We start from the raw sequence: 17,115 nt of genomic DNA on the forward strand, positions 1-17,115 counted from the left end.
ACATAACATCTGCGTGCAGGATGTTGAGCGGTACCGAGTACATCAATCGTCATAACTCCGTCTGCAAGATTCTCCATCAAAACCTTGCGTTGAAGTATAACTTAGTGGCAACCTACCATCCTTACTATAAGTATACTCCGCAGAGAATCTTGGAAAATGATCGGGTCAAACTACTGTGGGATCACACTATTGTCACCGACCACAGTGTTAATCATAACAGACCCGATCTAGTTCTGCTTCTGAAAGAAGAACGAGCGTGCTTTATAATCGATGTAGCCGCACCGTTGGACCGGAACACTGTTGAAAAACACGAAAAAATCCGGAACTACGGCTCCTTGGCAGACGATATGAAGCAGACTTGGAGACTACAAAAGATCCAAGTAGTCCCAGTAATAATTTCAGCGACGGGATTAGTCCCGCAGAACTTACATAAAGCGCTGAAAACGCTCGATCTTAGGGCTGGACTATACATGGAGATGCAAAAAGCAGTTATCCTTGCAACCTGTGCTATAGTCCGAAGAGTCCTGTCCGGTAACAATCTGACCTAATGGGTTTCAGTCTTGATCCGCACTGTCTTCAATATAAGATCCATGTCTCTGTAGTGTAGAACCTCCGCGTCATTGGCTGAAGTGTTTGCGACAATTGGGATGTAGTAATACATTTTCGCATGGTCGCACACACTTTGCGTTAAAACGCATCATCGCTGTGATGCGGGCCTTTGGATGTTGCCTTCAGCCCATCCTTGGGTTGGTCGCCCCTCGGTCCCGTTGGGCGGGAAGAGGGTCTGTGGGCTTTTTGAAGAAAAATTGCACAGAGTCACAATAATTTCTAAGGTGCTTTTCCCTCGGTACATTCACTCAGGTAATTTTTGGACGTAAGGCTCTAGAAAATTTACGGCGCTAGGCCGCTTATCGCTGTTATCTGGGTGGTAATATTGGGTAACGCCGTGAATCAAAGTTCAAGTACAGCATATTGGCCAACCACGCCAAGGGGGCGTATAGGATCACATTGGGTGGTCAATGTATCTAATCGCGGGAATGGATTCCTTGAATCTTCTAGCGAATGAGGCATCCTATCTGTAAAGGAGGTTCAAGAGCAAATCTGTCCGAAGAAGCACTAATAAGGAGCCGCACACGGGATAGCTGGATCTGTACACTGATGCCGTGTAATGGAACATGATTCGAACAAGGTAACAAGGATTTAATTTATACCATGTGAACGAGATGGTTATATAAAGTATTTACTTCGCTTCGGGATTAAACGAGTCTCCCGACACTCCCAAAAGCGCCACTCCACGTGAGAACCTGAGAGATGTCAGACCCCACAATCTCGTGTAGGATACTGATATCAGATCGAATTGGATCGCAGTAAATGCCACAGTAGCCGCGATCCAAAAGAATTTTCTGGTATTAGAAAAGTTCGAAAAGAGCAGCGTTATTTAAACATGCTAGTGGAATCCAGGGTCCTCCACTCGAAGTGATAGCTTTTCGGGGGCTATGGGCAGGATAGCGGGAGTGGTTCTAGTGATAGAAATCTAGCGAGTAGTGCCCTTTTAAGATTTCGACTACCGTCATTAGAAAAAAGCGCTTCACCATGTGCGCAAGAACCACGAGTGTAGAATTTTTTCAGTTTTGCATAATTGGGAGTTTCAAAATTTTCAAAATTATTTCAGGAGTTGGGGAGTCTGAGGGCTTTAAGTAACAGTAATCAGTCATCTTTTCCAGGTGTTTCTCCACATATTTCTCCCGAGTTGTCACGATTTCGGCAGATGTCAGATTGTACCTGATGCAGCACTAGGTGTAAAACATTTAGGCTTGGACGATCCCAGCTATTTGACAATAAATATAAAGAGGCTCGGGTGGTGGTGGTCAGTGGTAGGTTAAAGGTTAAAGGGAGGCATCAAGTGAGGATGCGATTCGTCGTAGACCTTCCCACCCGATCATGCCATTTGGATCCCGAGTTTTACGAATTCACGCACGCAGTCGTGCCCGGATTTTCAGTTCCGACATTCCGCATTTGTTTTCGCGGCGCAATGCTTCATATCAGAAGAAGAAAGAACACTTCAAATGGTAGGAGGATACGTGAAGGATTGAAGTGGTTATAAGAATACCATGACATTCCCGAAGCAGTATTTGCGGATGGACTTGTGCAGTCAATTTCGTCAATCTTTTTTTGGTTTTCGGTGTAACTTTGCCCTCTAGGTGACCTTCGGCCAACTAACATGGTTTTGGTTATCGCCGATCGTTTATTTCATTGCTAGTTATACCGTATTCTCGCGAGTCAGATTTTTCCGCTTTTTAAAATAGTGTGCGCTCGAGAGTCATCGAAATTATTAATTCGTTTCCTGGACTACCCCAACTTCTATTTTGTACTTTTTGACTTTTCCGATGAGTCCTCTAAGAGCGTCAGTTTTGAACAAGGGGTACACATTTCAGACCCCAAAGTTGTAGTGTTTTTTTTCGGAGCCGATGCGAGGCAGCCTCAGTTTAGGATTTGAAGAAAAGATTAATTGGCTTGACTTCGATCCGGAAAGGACTGGTATCTTCTTATATCGCTCTGGATATATTGAATTCCTAAGTTTACGTATGACATTTGATTTCATGGTGATAGTGATTGCTTAATGAATCAAGTTCAGGCCTCCATCAAGACTATCTGACCGAGAATTATCAAAAGCATATTACTGTTTACAGCAATCCTTTCCAAAATTAATTGAATTTTTTCTACAGAGCTTCCTTTTGGACTTGCTTCTTGGTGCCTATTTCACGCGTCCGGTACCCTTCGTTCTTTGGAGACTATATATTTGCGTGCACTTTAGGCCGATTGAGTACCTTATTTCCTATAAACTCGATGTAAGCTCCTCCTGATTTGCTGCCAACGCTTTCTAATTTTTGCCCTTGCGGTTTGAATTTTAATTTGTTTGCCCTTATTCGTGTCCAAATGAACTCAAAGACAATGTCTTTTAGAATCGGACGCTTTTTCAGATGTGATCACGAATTTCTATTGTGTGTTATTGCATTCATTAATCCTTGAACCCAGATATTAAAATCCACTTTCCATGCTGGGCCTTGGTTCATCGGTAACATCAATTAGTATTTTTATTCATTTAAACTACTGCTGAGTAAAGTTAGATAAAAGCCATTGCATTGAGTAATATAAAACTCATAAAAGTCAAATACCAGTCCTTGATGCAAGAGGTAGAAATGTTTGCTTGTTGTCTGAACGTACTAATGAATGGGGGTAAATCTAATACAATACATTGTGAGATATGAATTTCTATTATATTGTTCCATTGTATGTTAAGAAATGTTACATTTGGAATTTGAACCCGATATGCTTGCATCATATGTAGTTACATATATGATAGATAACATGATGTGCACACAAAATGTGCAAATAAAGACCTGCTACCCTAGTTCGGATCAAAATTCTCTGAAAAGGACCACTATCTTCGATGGCTATGTAATACATGCTCTTTATGTAAATAATTTTTGATTGACTTTTGTTGCAAATATCCAAATATCATAATTGTTTGTAACAAAAGTAAAGGTTTAGGAACAATATTGATATCCAGAATAGTTCTAACGAAAGTATTAATTCATTTCAGAATATGAGAGTCTTCGAAATAATCTAACTTCTCATGAGATAAGCCTCTTGACCATTTTCTTGTAGAAATAACCATTATTAATGCAATAATCTAATGTTCTATTTACTGATTCAATTGTCAGGGTTAAGCGAGTTTATCTCCTCCAGCAAAGCGTTCGAGAAAGGTAGAATAACTATTCTTGGCCGTCTCCCGGCTGAACTCTTCTTTACGGCCACTACGGTTTTCGCACAGTTACTATTTTGTTGAAAAAAAAACCTTATTCAAATCGGTTCAGTGTCTGTCTGCTTTTTAATGGTAGGTGGAAAGCATCAAAAGCCACCGCTGGTACTTTTCCCCATTAAAAGAACCTCTTCCTCCACCCATGCTCGAAGCGGGACTGCCATATGATAAAACGTCGCGGGGCTGGATCAGTATTTAACTACTATTCATAATGGCGATCGTCTCCCTCTCTTTGTTCCTTCTAAACTCCTCCTGACGTAGAATTTCGTGGATATTTGTTATTGCTTATATCATCGGTTTCCAAACCTGAATCAAACTCAACATATTCTCTAGCATGTTTTCCGCTGATAAATGGATATTGGCTACCGTTTCCATTCTGTATGATGCGAGCCTTGGGCAGTGGAAGAATACATGCTTCGCATCCTCCGTTACATACTCAGGCAGTTCGAAGAATCATTATGACCAAATAGCTGAAGGTGTCATCGATAACCACCTTGTCCAATTAGACTCTGTGTCATAGCCCACGTCGCCATGCTTCCGTTTCGTCCAGCTATCGTCCTTTCTTGCTCCCGTCCCATCGTTTTTGCCGTTCTACTAGTAATAGATTTCTTGCCTGTCATCGAGCGGCTTAGTTTCAACAGTTTCTTGAATCCATAGGTCTTCAGTCGCCAAGATATCGATAAGCATCATCTTAGCTATCATATATGCTGTGTTGTCTGATACCGTTCGGTAAGCGAAGCATATTTGGAGGACACTGTCGATAAGCCGTTGCTGTTTTTTTTCCATTGTTGATGTTACCTAGCGATTGCCCGCATGGATGCTGCGTACAATAACACCGAAGCAACCACTCTTGAAATGAGTTTTCGACAGTTTTGTCTTGGGCTCCCAATATTCGGTAGCATTCTAGCGATCAACGAGCTGATGTCAGACGCCTTTGTGGCTTCATATTGTAGATGTTGCTTGAAGTTCAACTTCTGATCCAAAATAACCTCGAGATATTTGACAGCATGCCAGCAATGCATAATATCCCCGAAGACTGATCCTTGTATTATAGTACACCACAGGTTATTCGGTATTCTTTAGGGTCATCATCTGAGTCACAGCAAGCGCCTTTCTTTCAAAAGTTTGGGAAAAATATGTATAATGCATGTCGCGACACCCAGCTTGGCAAGTGTCTCAATAATTTCTTTCCACTTTGCTGAACTGAAGGCGTTTTCAACGTCGAAAGTTACCATTGCACAAACTTTGTTACCTTCAGTAGCTGATTTTGCGAGATTTGTTACCAAAATGACAGCGTCGATCGTTGATTTTGCTTTCCGGAATCCAAACTTCCTTTCTGATAGGCCGCCTTTCTTTTTCGTGATTGGGAATAATCTTTTATATATTGCTTGCTCGAATAGTTTGTCGATGGTATTTGAGAGCCAGATTGACGAATGTTGTTTGTTTGCCTTCCGGATCAGGATCCCTTTTTGTTTGTTCTACTGTGTAGGGAAGATACCCTCTTTCAAGCACGCGGTAAATACTTGTACGAGAGTTTATGGTACTATCCCTACTGGCAATTTGATAGCTATGCCCGGTATGCTTTCTAAGCCGGGAACCTTGTTGGCTTTTATATTCTTAGCCGCTTCCAATACCCTTTCGTCTTTTATCTCTGGTACTTCATTGTGGTTGATTTGAACGGTTGGAACGTTCATCGTTAATATTCTGAGGTTATAGGACGTTAATTATGTCATTAGCAGATTGGACCACGTAATCCATTGGCCACGCTTTTCCTTGGTTGATGGCATAACTGTCTTGTATGTGCCACCCCAAAGATCAGAGGCAGCCTCCCTTCAACGCTGCTTGACATGCATGGTTTTATTGTTTCTAATAGCGGTTTGGCGTTTTTTTTCTGGTAACCTTATATAGTTGGTGTAGCGTTGACATCGCCTTCTCGCATTTAAGCGTGCCTTGCAATGTTCATTGAATCAAAATTCTACTAAAAATTCAGACTTCGTTTCGAAAATCCCGTTCGCTGCGACATGGAAGCGTCACAAGTCAACTGCATTCGTTATAGAATCTGTGCAGTGATATTCTTTTCATTTCCTAACAAGTTTGTACCTTGCAGCAATACCTCTCAAAATGTTTCTTCATCGAACTTTTCGAAAGTCCATCCTATGTGTGGAGCTCTGCCTTGTTTTGGTCTAATCGTGCACCCCATTTGAAAGATAATCGGTGGATGGTAGCTACGCGTGCGATGCTCCCTAACATACTATTGAAGATCGTTAGTTAGGGTACCACTGATGAATGTTATGTCTATTATGCGGCCCATTTCTCCTCTTCGGAATGTGTTTAGTCCTTCGGTATTTGTCAAAATGATGTTCAAGCACGTCAAAGCTTCAAGGAGTATACGTCCTCATGTGTTTGTTTCGCGGCTGCCCTATTCTTTTGTCTCTCTGTCCTGTTGACATGAAGTTCGGTGAACCCCCATACATGCGATGAAACCATTAATGCAAGTTGAATTTAAGGGGGTTCCCATATACCTAAAAGAGGGAGTTGAACATTTTTTCACCGAATATAGCCATATGCGTTATCAAACCAAAGGTCTTCATTAATGCTTTCCGAAGCAAGTATAAGTTTTAACATTGGCTGCAATGGGAAGGGATGCGGAGGTCGGAAAGGGATTAATTATTTCAAGGATCCGTTACCCAACCGAAAAATTTTGAAAACATTATGGTGGTCCATGTGTATAGTATCTAGGCTATGAAATACTCTCCATTGCGGTATCTCCTCAAATTAAGTTAATAATAAGTTAATCATAGTATTTTTAAAATCCCAAGTCCCCACGGTTATTCGATGAAAAAAGTGCGAAAATCATTTCTCCTTTTTGTTTGCTTGGTTTATGGTTTTGTAGTCGATTCGATTCGAAGCTCCTTCCGCGGCTTCGTAACATTCACTTTCTGTGCAGGGTTTTCATTGTTGAACAGTTTGCTAAGTTTAGTTTTGTGGATCCTCTGCTTTTCATTGTTTTTCTCATCTCAAGGCGAAAGCAGAGTAATACATGATTGAATTCTGTCGGCGATGCTCTTGCTATTGGGTGACGTCCTTTACCCTGCATAGTCCAACTGATGCGGAGGGGCTTGGGTACTTTCTTCAAATCACTGGAATTCGTTGATGACATCTGTTTGCTCTCTTACTGAGTAATGGATTTGGCCAAACTGTATTGGCTTTTGAGAAGAATGTAAGGAGAATCAAACGGAAGATAAATATCGTCAAAAACAAGCTTTTCAGTCTGTCGCATTCTATTAATGGGATTTTCCTTGCGTTGTTTCTGCCGGCGCTGGTACCGAACTCGATGTCGATCGACGCATTAGCAGCTTTAATTCCACCTACAGCTCCACATACAGCTATTTCAACACCTACATTGAGTTGAGGTTATTTGGCCCGAATGTTCTTCATATGTTGATGCGTGAGAGCATTACATTGAAAGTATCAAACTTCTATCAAATAATGTTTGCGTCGTGTCATCTGGGCCTCTTGTTTGGGACAATACCAAACGGAGAACTTCATGCTTTTATATCCCCGAACATGCTTATAAAAAGGGAGAAGTGGCAGAGGATACGTCACACAACTGCACTTCTCTTTATCCTGCAGATGATCTGTCCAATCCTAACTTTTCCATAATGAAGAAGTTTGTTCGCTCTCTTCTCAGGGGTGATAACAATTTTTGCCCTCTAGAGTTCAGATATATAACTCCCACCTTAAGGTTGCTCTCAGTTGGGTAATCCCTTTTTATCGCTTTTTCCACCATTCTATCGTGAATAAGATGCTGGACAGATCCCTTACTTCGAAGGTGCACATGCGTTCCTGGCTGGAAACAATTGCTTTCATGCCTGAAATGCTCTGCACAGTCTCGCGGAATGTATTCTCTTTGTTAGTCTTTGAACTGAGGTGCCCGCGGATAGATTTAACCTGCATCCTAGCATTTTCTGCTTTGTCAATTTTGCGGTCGAAAAGCTTCCACGAAAGATCTTCCTTCGTTCGGCTTGATAAAAAGAGCTTTGTGGTTCTCGCGTCTTTTTTTCTGTGGTGCTGATGCTGCAATTGACCTCGACTTTGTTACAGTGTAGTCAGTTCCGTTGATATTGAACTTACATGGTTGTTTCTGTCCACCTTCTTCCGACGCTGCTTGGCTATTTTGGTTCCCATGTTGAAAGATTATTCTTGTTTATCCCTGGCCAACAAATTTGGGTTGTTGAGGATGCTGGGAGTCCTGACTCCGCATCCACTTGGCCACGGACCGTAACACTTGGGAAGCAACTTACTTCCTCTTTTATAGTCCACGGACTTCTCTTTTTTGAGTTAAACCCAAGTTTTCAAAAAAGAACGAAAAAGCTGACTGACGGCTCCGTTGCTTTTTGCCTGTCTCCTTTTATCAGTTGCCTGTTTCCCCTCTGTCAGGCTAAGAGCATTGCATTTTGTGCATCTTGGGGCTGCACCGGCAATTTGCTTTTTCTTCAAGTTTTCATCCGCAGAATTCCTAGAGTTTCGTTGGAGCGTGATAAAGTCAAAGTGTTAGTCCATTTTTATTATTCCACTTTTGGGATCGATATACATTTTCCAGACAGCAGCATGTATTTTCCATAAGACCGCCCAACGCAACCTGGGTAGCCGTGTTTCCTTCGTCCTTGCCTTTCGGATGAGGTTTCCACCTGGTTGGGGAGTTCGTCAATCTTTTTCCGCAGTTAAGAGCTTGCCATATTCTCCGTGGTCCTTTTTTCAACTTCAAACTCGACAGTGTCTCTCCTTTTTGGCTGCCTTCCGCGGTGTTAGTCCCTCTCTCATGACTTTTTCTCTTCTTCATTAGGACAGTGTGTCTTTCTATCTTTTCACAACGTAACCCTTGTAGTTTTGCATTTCTTTCGTAATTTGTAATAGGGTTCGCCAGCTTAGTTGCCAAGAACGGTGAACGGGATGTATTGTCGCTCTTTCGGAAAATGTAGGTTGTGTCCCCGTAATTGCTTTTGTAGCGGTTGTTGTCATTGTATTATGGGCCCTAGTTGCAAGCCGTCATTTCAGCTGAAAAGTGCACTCGCCAAATGAATCCCCTGATTGTGTAAGTAGGCAGTTAGGTGAGGCGAGGGTGAAAATCCTAAAATGTAATAAATTAAATAAAAACTGCAGTATTAGCCAAAAAGATAATTAAATAATAGAAGGAAATGAAACCAATAAATTGCTTTTATAGTCAATCCATATTTTATTCAATAATTAGTCTAATTTGAGGTTTACAAGCAAATAAATGCGGATGTTAGTATGCTAAATTGTCATCGGGTTTGGAAGTAGCCCGCTATTACATTTATTGCCATATAGCAGGAAGGTAAATCGAACTTGGAAATAAGAGGGTGAATTGAGAAGCCGGTCTCCAAGGACAAGCAGTTAAAATCAGAATAAAACAAATTTCAATGAACGTAAAGGATTATGTGGCATATTGAATAATGCCTGCCTTAATAATGAACTCCAGACATCCCGATTTCCGCCGAGGTCCATCAATTCCATACCCCTAAAAGTTGTCTGGCGTCCTGACATATGCCGTCGCTCCATCTCAGGCAAGGTCTGTCACGCCTTTTTTCTTCTACCATAGATATTGTCCTTATAGACTTTCCAGGATAGATCAACCTTATCCATACGGATTAGGTGATCCGCTCAATCGATCAATTTCGTCGGGAAACCGAATTTTCTTGTGGAGAATATCTTACAGGTGGTACACAGTAACGTGATACCTCTATAATTGCTGCACTGCGTGGCACCCCACCCGCTTTTATGTATGGGTCAGATAATGCCTCTTTGCCAGTGGTTAGGCATTGATTGGCTATCGCATACTCCTTCAGCATCAGTTGATTAACCGCTTGATGTAGTTGGTCGCCTTCGTATTGGACGATTTGGCTGTAAATCTACCAGCTCCTGGCGATTTTTTAAGCCAATCGTTTTTGGTTGGTGGGACCTCCAACTCGCTGGCATTTTGGTTGTTGAAGAGCTCATCAAAGTACTCAACTCGTTCCTCCAATATATCCATGCTGTCAGAAATCAGATTTCGCTCTTTGTCTCGGCTGGATGAGCATCGAGATGTATAAGACATCATCCTGCTGACTCTTGCAGTTGCCCCTGTACTTTTCGGCAGATTTATTGGTTCTTCCGTCTGTGAAATCGCTGTTCCGTTCGACGGAGTTGTTGGTAGGTCTCTGCGCGTGCTTGAGTTCTTTGAGAGTGCAGCATTGTCCGGTATGCGGCATTCTTCCGTCTATCTTATTCGTTGGTGCTTCATCTGGAGGACTTCTGTTGACTGCAATTATTGCGGCATCCATTTCCCCCTTACATATGTTACGGAGGAATTTCTTATGGATGGCTTCAATCTTCACTCTCACCTTATTGCTAGGGAGAATTTTAGGCGGTTTTGTTATTCGTGCCCGGAGTACTATGCCAATGAGATAGTGATCCGAAAGTATATTGGCTGAGCGGTGGCGGCGTTTAATGAACGCTTGGTCAATTTGGTTGAAAGTGGCCCCATCTGGAGAGGCTCATGTATGTTTGTGGACTTCCAACAGCCATTTTTTGCGTTACTGCTGCCTGAATAATCCGGAGTCCATTATCATTTGTGGGGGGAGCCGAATACGGGCTCCATGACGACTTCACTGTCAAAATCTCTAAGCATGATATCGCACTTGGGACAGACTTCGAGGGTCCGCTGAATTGTCAAGTACAAAATATCCTTCTCCGGCTCTGCAGTCTCCTCTTCAGGAGCGTGATCTTTAATGAGGCTTATATTTCTATAGTTGCCTTGCAAGCGCAGACTGCATAACCTTTCGCTTATGTTTTCAAAGCCGGTAACAGCAAGTTTATTTTTTTGGCTGACCAGGAAGCCTACTCGGAGCACATGGTTTAGTGGATATAATATATAGTGTAGTGGCTTTTCTGCAGGAAATCGGTCCCTATCAATGTATCGATTGTATCGGCTAGCTGCTGAGCATCATTCGGTCTATTCAGGGAGCGCACGTTGCATGAGGAAATGTGCAAATCGTTACTCCATTTTCGTTGTCGGGTTTGTCGTTGTAAAATCCAGCCTGTCCGTGGATGCTTTCATGGCTTCATAACTTTGGTTTTCCGTGTAGAGTTGTCAGCCTTACTAAACTCCCAATCTGAAGGATCAGTTGTATAGTACAATTCAACTCGTTTTTAGGCGCGGGAGCCTCACCTTCGTTTTTCTCCATCTGCAGTTTTTCATTAAGAAAGAACTTCTAGTGGTCCCCACGTGGAGGTGGAGATAAGATTTGATAGTAGAGTTTATGGGGTTAGCTCAGCAGGCGTTTCCCAGGTGGGTACCAATCGCGTTTCGCACTGGGACCTATAATATCCTTGGACCGCCAATAAGAGTAGATAATTTCCCATAAAATGAAACTAATTTTCTAATGACATAAATTCAAAAATTTGAATTAAAGGTAAAATTATTCCTTTGAGTTGATATAGAACAAAGTTTTGCGATATGTAATTACTTTTAAGCGGTTAAAATCAATTTTAATACCTAAAAGTCAAACAATGGTTCCTTAACATTGAAATAGCCATGCTAATCTTATCAATCTTATCTAACGTTTCGCAGGGCTTCAAACTGCTAAGCCATCGCCTGGATTACAGCAATTCGCAATCATTTCCAAATGACTTCTCTGACAATTGAAATAAATTCAAAATCACTTTGAAGCAGCCTCTAAGAATCAGACAAATCGAATTCCTCACATGCTCTTTCGAGATATGTAAGTTCGGGGCTTATTGCAGTTCGCTGCTCATTATAATGAAATGGTTGTTTGAAAACATAAATAGAATACAATGCTCCGCCAAATGTTCCTAGACTAACTGGAAACTTATTCGTACTCGGCAAATAAAGAGTTTTGACCTACTTCCGAAATCGAAAGAAAACAACCTACACGGGATGCAACGTTTTGGCTTGGTGCCAAGAAATATCTCCGCATAGTCTCAGCATCTTAACTAGGGAGTACTTTACGTACTTCAAGCAGGGAATCGGCAAAATATCGAGAGAGGAAGGGCAAGGATTCAAACGAAATCCGGCTTCGAAGGGTGATGCGAATCTGGTAAGACTCACTTCTGTACTAAGTAGCAGAAGAGGAAAGTTCACTGAAAGCTTCTTCCCAATCTAGGAGCACATTTATTCTTGTAGTAGCCTTGGAGTATATAAAATGTAGAACCATGTGCGAGTACGCCAACTGCGCGTTAAAGAATTTTGGCGCCTTATATACTTTTCCCATAGTTTCAACTACACCCACAACACTATGTGGCACATGCCTCGCAGGACTCAGCGCGCATGCATCTATTACGTCAAATTTCTGTAGGGTACATTGTTCCCAATACATATGCATTACGGGGTTGTTCCTCTTGTCTGGAGAGAGAAGACTATTGTAGGGGGTGCGTCGCGCGAGCTTTTCTCGCCTTCGGTACGGGCAGTCGTGCCAAACGTAGGGCGCGAAAAACAAAAAAGGCAGCGATTTATTTTTCACTGAGAATCCACTTCTAGTATTGGAGCAGTTGTGCGCTGCAATAGAGTGAAAGCAGGTCTCCTCGATCTATCGGTTGGTAGCTGTGTTTTCTTAGTTGTTATCTTGCACTTCTCTTTTTTGAGGTTATCCATAAAGGGAGTCTCTATTCCTGTTTTCTTTCTATTTCTCGATCTCTATCTCAGCCACGGAAAAAGACGTTAGACAATTTCTTGAATAAATAACTATACTATTGTGTGTTTAATCTATATATGATATATAAACCGTATCCAACGTTCTACATACATAAATAAATAGTGCTCGTATATATAAAAACATATATAACCATAGAAGCTTAGCATTGTCGAAGGAATCCTTCTGATAACATAAAGTCACTCCTAGACTGACAGTTGTGCTGTGCTTCACACGCTGCGTTGTTTTTTAGTGTAGGTTCGTACGTACTTTTAAATGCATCGGAACGTATGAAAAATTTGCGGAAACCATATAGCATACCCTATTGCATATAACGACACGAAGTTATATAAGAACGTGGTGTCGTAGTAGTATATGTGCGTATTGTACATAAATAAGTGGTGTCCGTTTAGTATATAGAACGGAAGCAAATAAGTGTTCAAAATTAATCCGAATTCGAAACGAATCGTGATAGCAGGAGGCTGCCACTAAACCTGCAGACTTTTTGCAGTGCAGTCAACAAGAAGCCAAAGGACCTTCCACATACCAATTTGAATTGTACCACCGTCTCTTCAGATTTTCTAGGTATGTTCTTGATAGAATTACTCAAATTTTTACAATTTATTCATAATTACAATTGGATATCATAAGAATAGAAAATGTTCTGAAAAAACAATTCTCAAATTACTAGAATGCTTATGTTACGAACCATTCGATAATATGTATACCCCGTCAAGCCAGATAACACGAAGTGCAGAATCGAATTTATCTGCTCAAAGCAATACTATCTCATTCTTTCCGTTATCACGTTCGACAAAATTAGATTGCCCAGCGAAAATTTATTAATTATCCAATACAATACTGATAGTATGAGACCCGATCACCGTGTATATTTCGCTTATCGTACCCATGTTTTTATCTATTTTGGAAAGTTGAAGTTATCTTAGATAAAACCGAACACTTCGGATAGGTTCACATAAAACATACTGGGAAAGTTTAATAATGGATCAAACATTTGAGTTAAGACAAATTGACCAAATACTTCGTTAAAATGGGGGTATATTTACCATTGTTATGCCTTTGAAATCAAGGAATTTAATTACCCTTGTTCTTAGCTATTAATTAAGTTAAGTGAATATATCACATTGCCACCTCAGAGTTCGGACGAGCTCCTGAAGCTATGGAGTTCAAATAAAACAGAATACTATTCATTCGGGGCACCTTTATTAGCACGTCTGTTTATCTTGTTGATTACATAACCCCCTAAGCATCATTGTGCAATATGTTCTGGTCTTTTGCAAAACGTACTTTTGCGACACAGATTTTCGCTAAACTAAGAATAGACATTCTTCCGCGGAAAGGCCCCAGTAATTGTTTTGATTTGAATGAGAATTGAGCCTACCCTTGTTTTGTTTGGTTGTAATGACCTAAGTTGTATACATATTTGCCCTATGCGGGGTAGATTTTCCAAGTTTCGTTCTCTATTTTCTCCGCTACATAATTTATAATAAGTATTTCTGAAAAGGATGATTGACGGTTTCAGCCAGGGTAGAAGTAATCCATCAGACGCTGCTTCACGTCTGCCTTGAGAGGAGGGTGATCGAAGAGTTTACAACGTGTTGTTTGCTCTCTTATATATCCGCAAACACGACACGGTTGTGAATTATATTAAGCACTAAAAATCGCTTTGCTCAGCCCTTAACCGACAGAAGTATAAACAAGTATAAGTGCAAAACAGAATTTCGCCAATTGATTGAGACCCAGAGCTACAATTTAAAATTGAAATTAAGAAATATTTCTCTTACGTCTCCTTTCTGTATTTATGTTGCTACTATCGATTCAACCCTTCCATTATCTAGAAATCATGATTTCATGGCGTCGAACAGTCGAAATTGGCTACTTCCGCGAAGCAGTTGACTTCCTCGGTTCATGCTCTCAAAAATTGGCGGCTTTGCCATTACCTTGACCATTTAGAACAGATAAACTTAATCGTTATTGATGGGTTTTAAGTAAAAAATTCTCTAATATATGAATATGGTATCTCTGGACCTTCTTCTAACACCACTCAATTGATGAAAGTTAGGCAACCGCAGGACGATTAAAAGAAAATCAGAAACGTGTCTTCGGCAATAATAGTGTGCGCAAGAATACATAGCCTGTAAAATGGTCCCCTCTCTATTTTGACCTAAGTAAATACCATCGTTGTCTTCTGCAGTATATCACCCAGCAATATATTATAACTAATAACCGCTGACCGTACTTTTTTCGACACTTAAGGGTCCGATAAAGCTGGCTTACCCCATTCCGGATAACTGCGCAATTCAATTTATTTATTGCTTCTTACTTCATGTTATAGATTCGCAAATAAATAACACTACACGCACGTAATTTTTATTGGTGTCTATGTAATGATAGGGGAATTAAAGGGAGGAAATCAGGCTGCAAAACGTGTTAAGTATGTTTGCCAATAACTTTTACTTTCCATCCTTGGTTCCTTCTTCCCGAGTTTTGGCAAATAGCTCTCTGGTAATCGGTAGAAAATTTGCCATCAATCAAAAAATAATCTAATTTTGAGACTGTAAAGTGTAAAAATCGATGAAAACTGGAAGCATGCCCTCTTTTTCGACTATTTGATTTCTTCGATATCGACTTATTAGTAGCACGTTATTCACGCTTGATGTCTGGATTGTGCATGGTACTCATAAGCTCAATAAAACCAGACTTTGTCCCGTAAAATTTAACACATTCTTGCTGTAATTTCAATTCCATTTCTAAAATTCTGAAGGCGGGGGGGGGGGGGGAGTATAACGTGTTTGCCAGATGTCAAACGCCTTTTATAAGCCATTTGCCGAAACGTTGCCAAGAGCCCTTCTTACAGTGTCTTGGTCGCCTTCTCTAGAGTCGAATTATGGTGCCTTGATGGTCCTGTTAAGCGATATCCATCTGGTGGGGGGGGGGGGGGGGGCAGTAGGAGTGAGCATATTCGCAACGCCGCGTACCGAGCCAGCTGCTGCCGGACGAGTATTACTGTAAGGCACTGCGCATTGCCGTGGTAGAGCTTTCACGAACTCGCTAGGTCTGGTTGCAGGCGGTTCACTGGTTTTCGCAACCGACCAAGTGCGTAAAACTATCCATTCGCGATATACCAAGAAGATATAAATTCCTTGTGAATGTCGTCACTATCATAAAAACAGGTCGGAATACCGAGAGTTGGCGCTTCAGGTATAAAGGTTTTGTGTTCATTTTGAGAAAGTTTCTACGCACATTTTTCCATTCGTATATGGCTAGAAACCCAAAATATTAATTCATATTTTTTTCAAATTACAAGAAATACGTACATATTTTAGACGTAACTATTATGCTAACCCTAAACAAACAAACATCGTCTATAACCAAATGCTATGCTTATATATGCACGTATATAAATTGATCGTACACAAATTTCCGATTTACTTCGTCCACAAAAGTATAAATATGCATATATGAAGTACGCTGCTTTACTGCGCAAATATATCTATCTGAATTAGGCACTACCCCAAAGCTCCATTTACATATACATACCATATAAATACATATATCTGTCTGGAGTAATTGATATTGATATATAAATGGCTAAAAAACTAAACGAAATGTTGCGACCTCCCATTCACGTGAGCTCATTTTTTGTAGTTTTGACGAATTGATATGTTATGATGACGTCATATACGTTTTAGAATGTACGGAATTCACACAAAATGTAAAAATTTCACCTTCTATAACTTTGTTAATAATAGTTGGATTTCGTTCAAACTTGCCAGAGTTTTGCCTTATGTTATCACTTATGCAAGTGCCAAATTTTATAGTTCTAGCATGAACTTGAGGCGGATTCGGCAAAATTTCTAAAATATGCTAATATACTATTATTTACTTTATTTGTGCAGTATCGGAACGGGACATACTTTAACGCCTAGATTTCTGTTAGATACACAACTCTGATTTTTTTTTCAGATTTTTCGGTTGGATAGGTTCTAAAAACAAGACCTGTCACACTTTTTGGGGGTCATATTTTGAGCCATCGCTTTCCTACCCGATATTAAATATGGGAAAAGAGCGCTTTCATTTGATACCGCACATGGCCACTTTCTGTAAAAAAAAATGGTTGCATTCTCCAATGGGGAGTCATCCCTTACACTTAAAACGAAATGGCGCCGCTAAAGAGAACAACAGACCACATGTTCTCACCAATTTCCATGACAATCGATCCAGCCGTTTCCGAATACATCGGGTGTGACAGACAGACAGACATATAGATGAACAGACAGACATCGAATCATACAAAACCTAAAAAAACCAGAAACATGGTTTTCACTTCAAACTTGTTCACTTGTTGTAACTTCACTCTTGAATAGTAGTTGACCAAAATGGTTGGTTTTGCCACCGCTCTTATCATAATTTTTCCGAGCCTGAAAAATATTTTTGGAGATGGTAAGGAATACTTTTCCAAAACTCTTTAATTCTAAAGATTTTAACATAATTTCGGTCGAGGAATGTGTAAGATAAATCACATTTGAAGTCCTTAAGTTTTGCAAAAATCCTGTTATTTCC

The 17,115-nt window shown here is 40.6% G+C and overlaps 1 protein-coding gene across 4 annotated transcripts in view; it reads left to right on the forward strand.

Annotated features, from left to right (window-relative positions):
• Window positions 1-17,115, forward strand: part of LOC119652509 (complexin) — a 538,453-nt gene that overhangs the window by 22,275 nt on the left and 499,063 nt on the right. For 2 of the 4 annotated variants that reach the window (XM_038056702.1, XM_038056701.1), the window contains exon 1: window positions 12,389-13,116. The exons of 1 other annotated variant lie outside the window; for it this stretch is intronic. The gene's annotated coding sequence lies outside the window, so the exon portion shown is untranslated. Of the gene's footprint in view, window positions 1-12,322; window positions 13,117-17,115 lie in introns of those variants that run through there. One more of the 4 variants, XM_038056699.1, reaches the window with a different exon arrangement.

This window comes from Hermetia illucens, chromosome 3 (assembly GCF_905115235.1).
Source record: "Hermetia illucens chromosome 3, iHerIll2.2.curated.20191125, whole genome shotgun sequence".
NCBI classification, from domain to species: domain Eukaryota; kingdom Metazoa; phylum Arthropoda; class Insecta; order Diptera; family Stratiomyidae; genus Hermetia; species Hermetia illucens.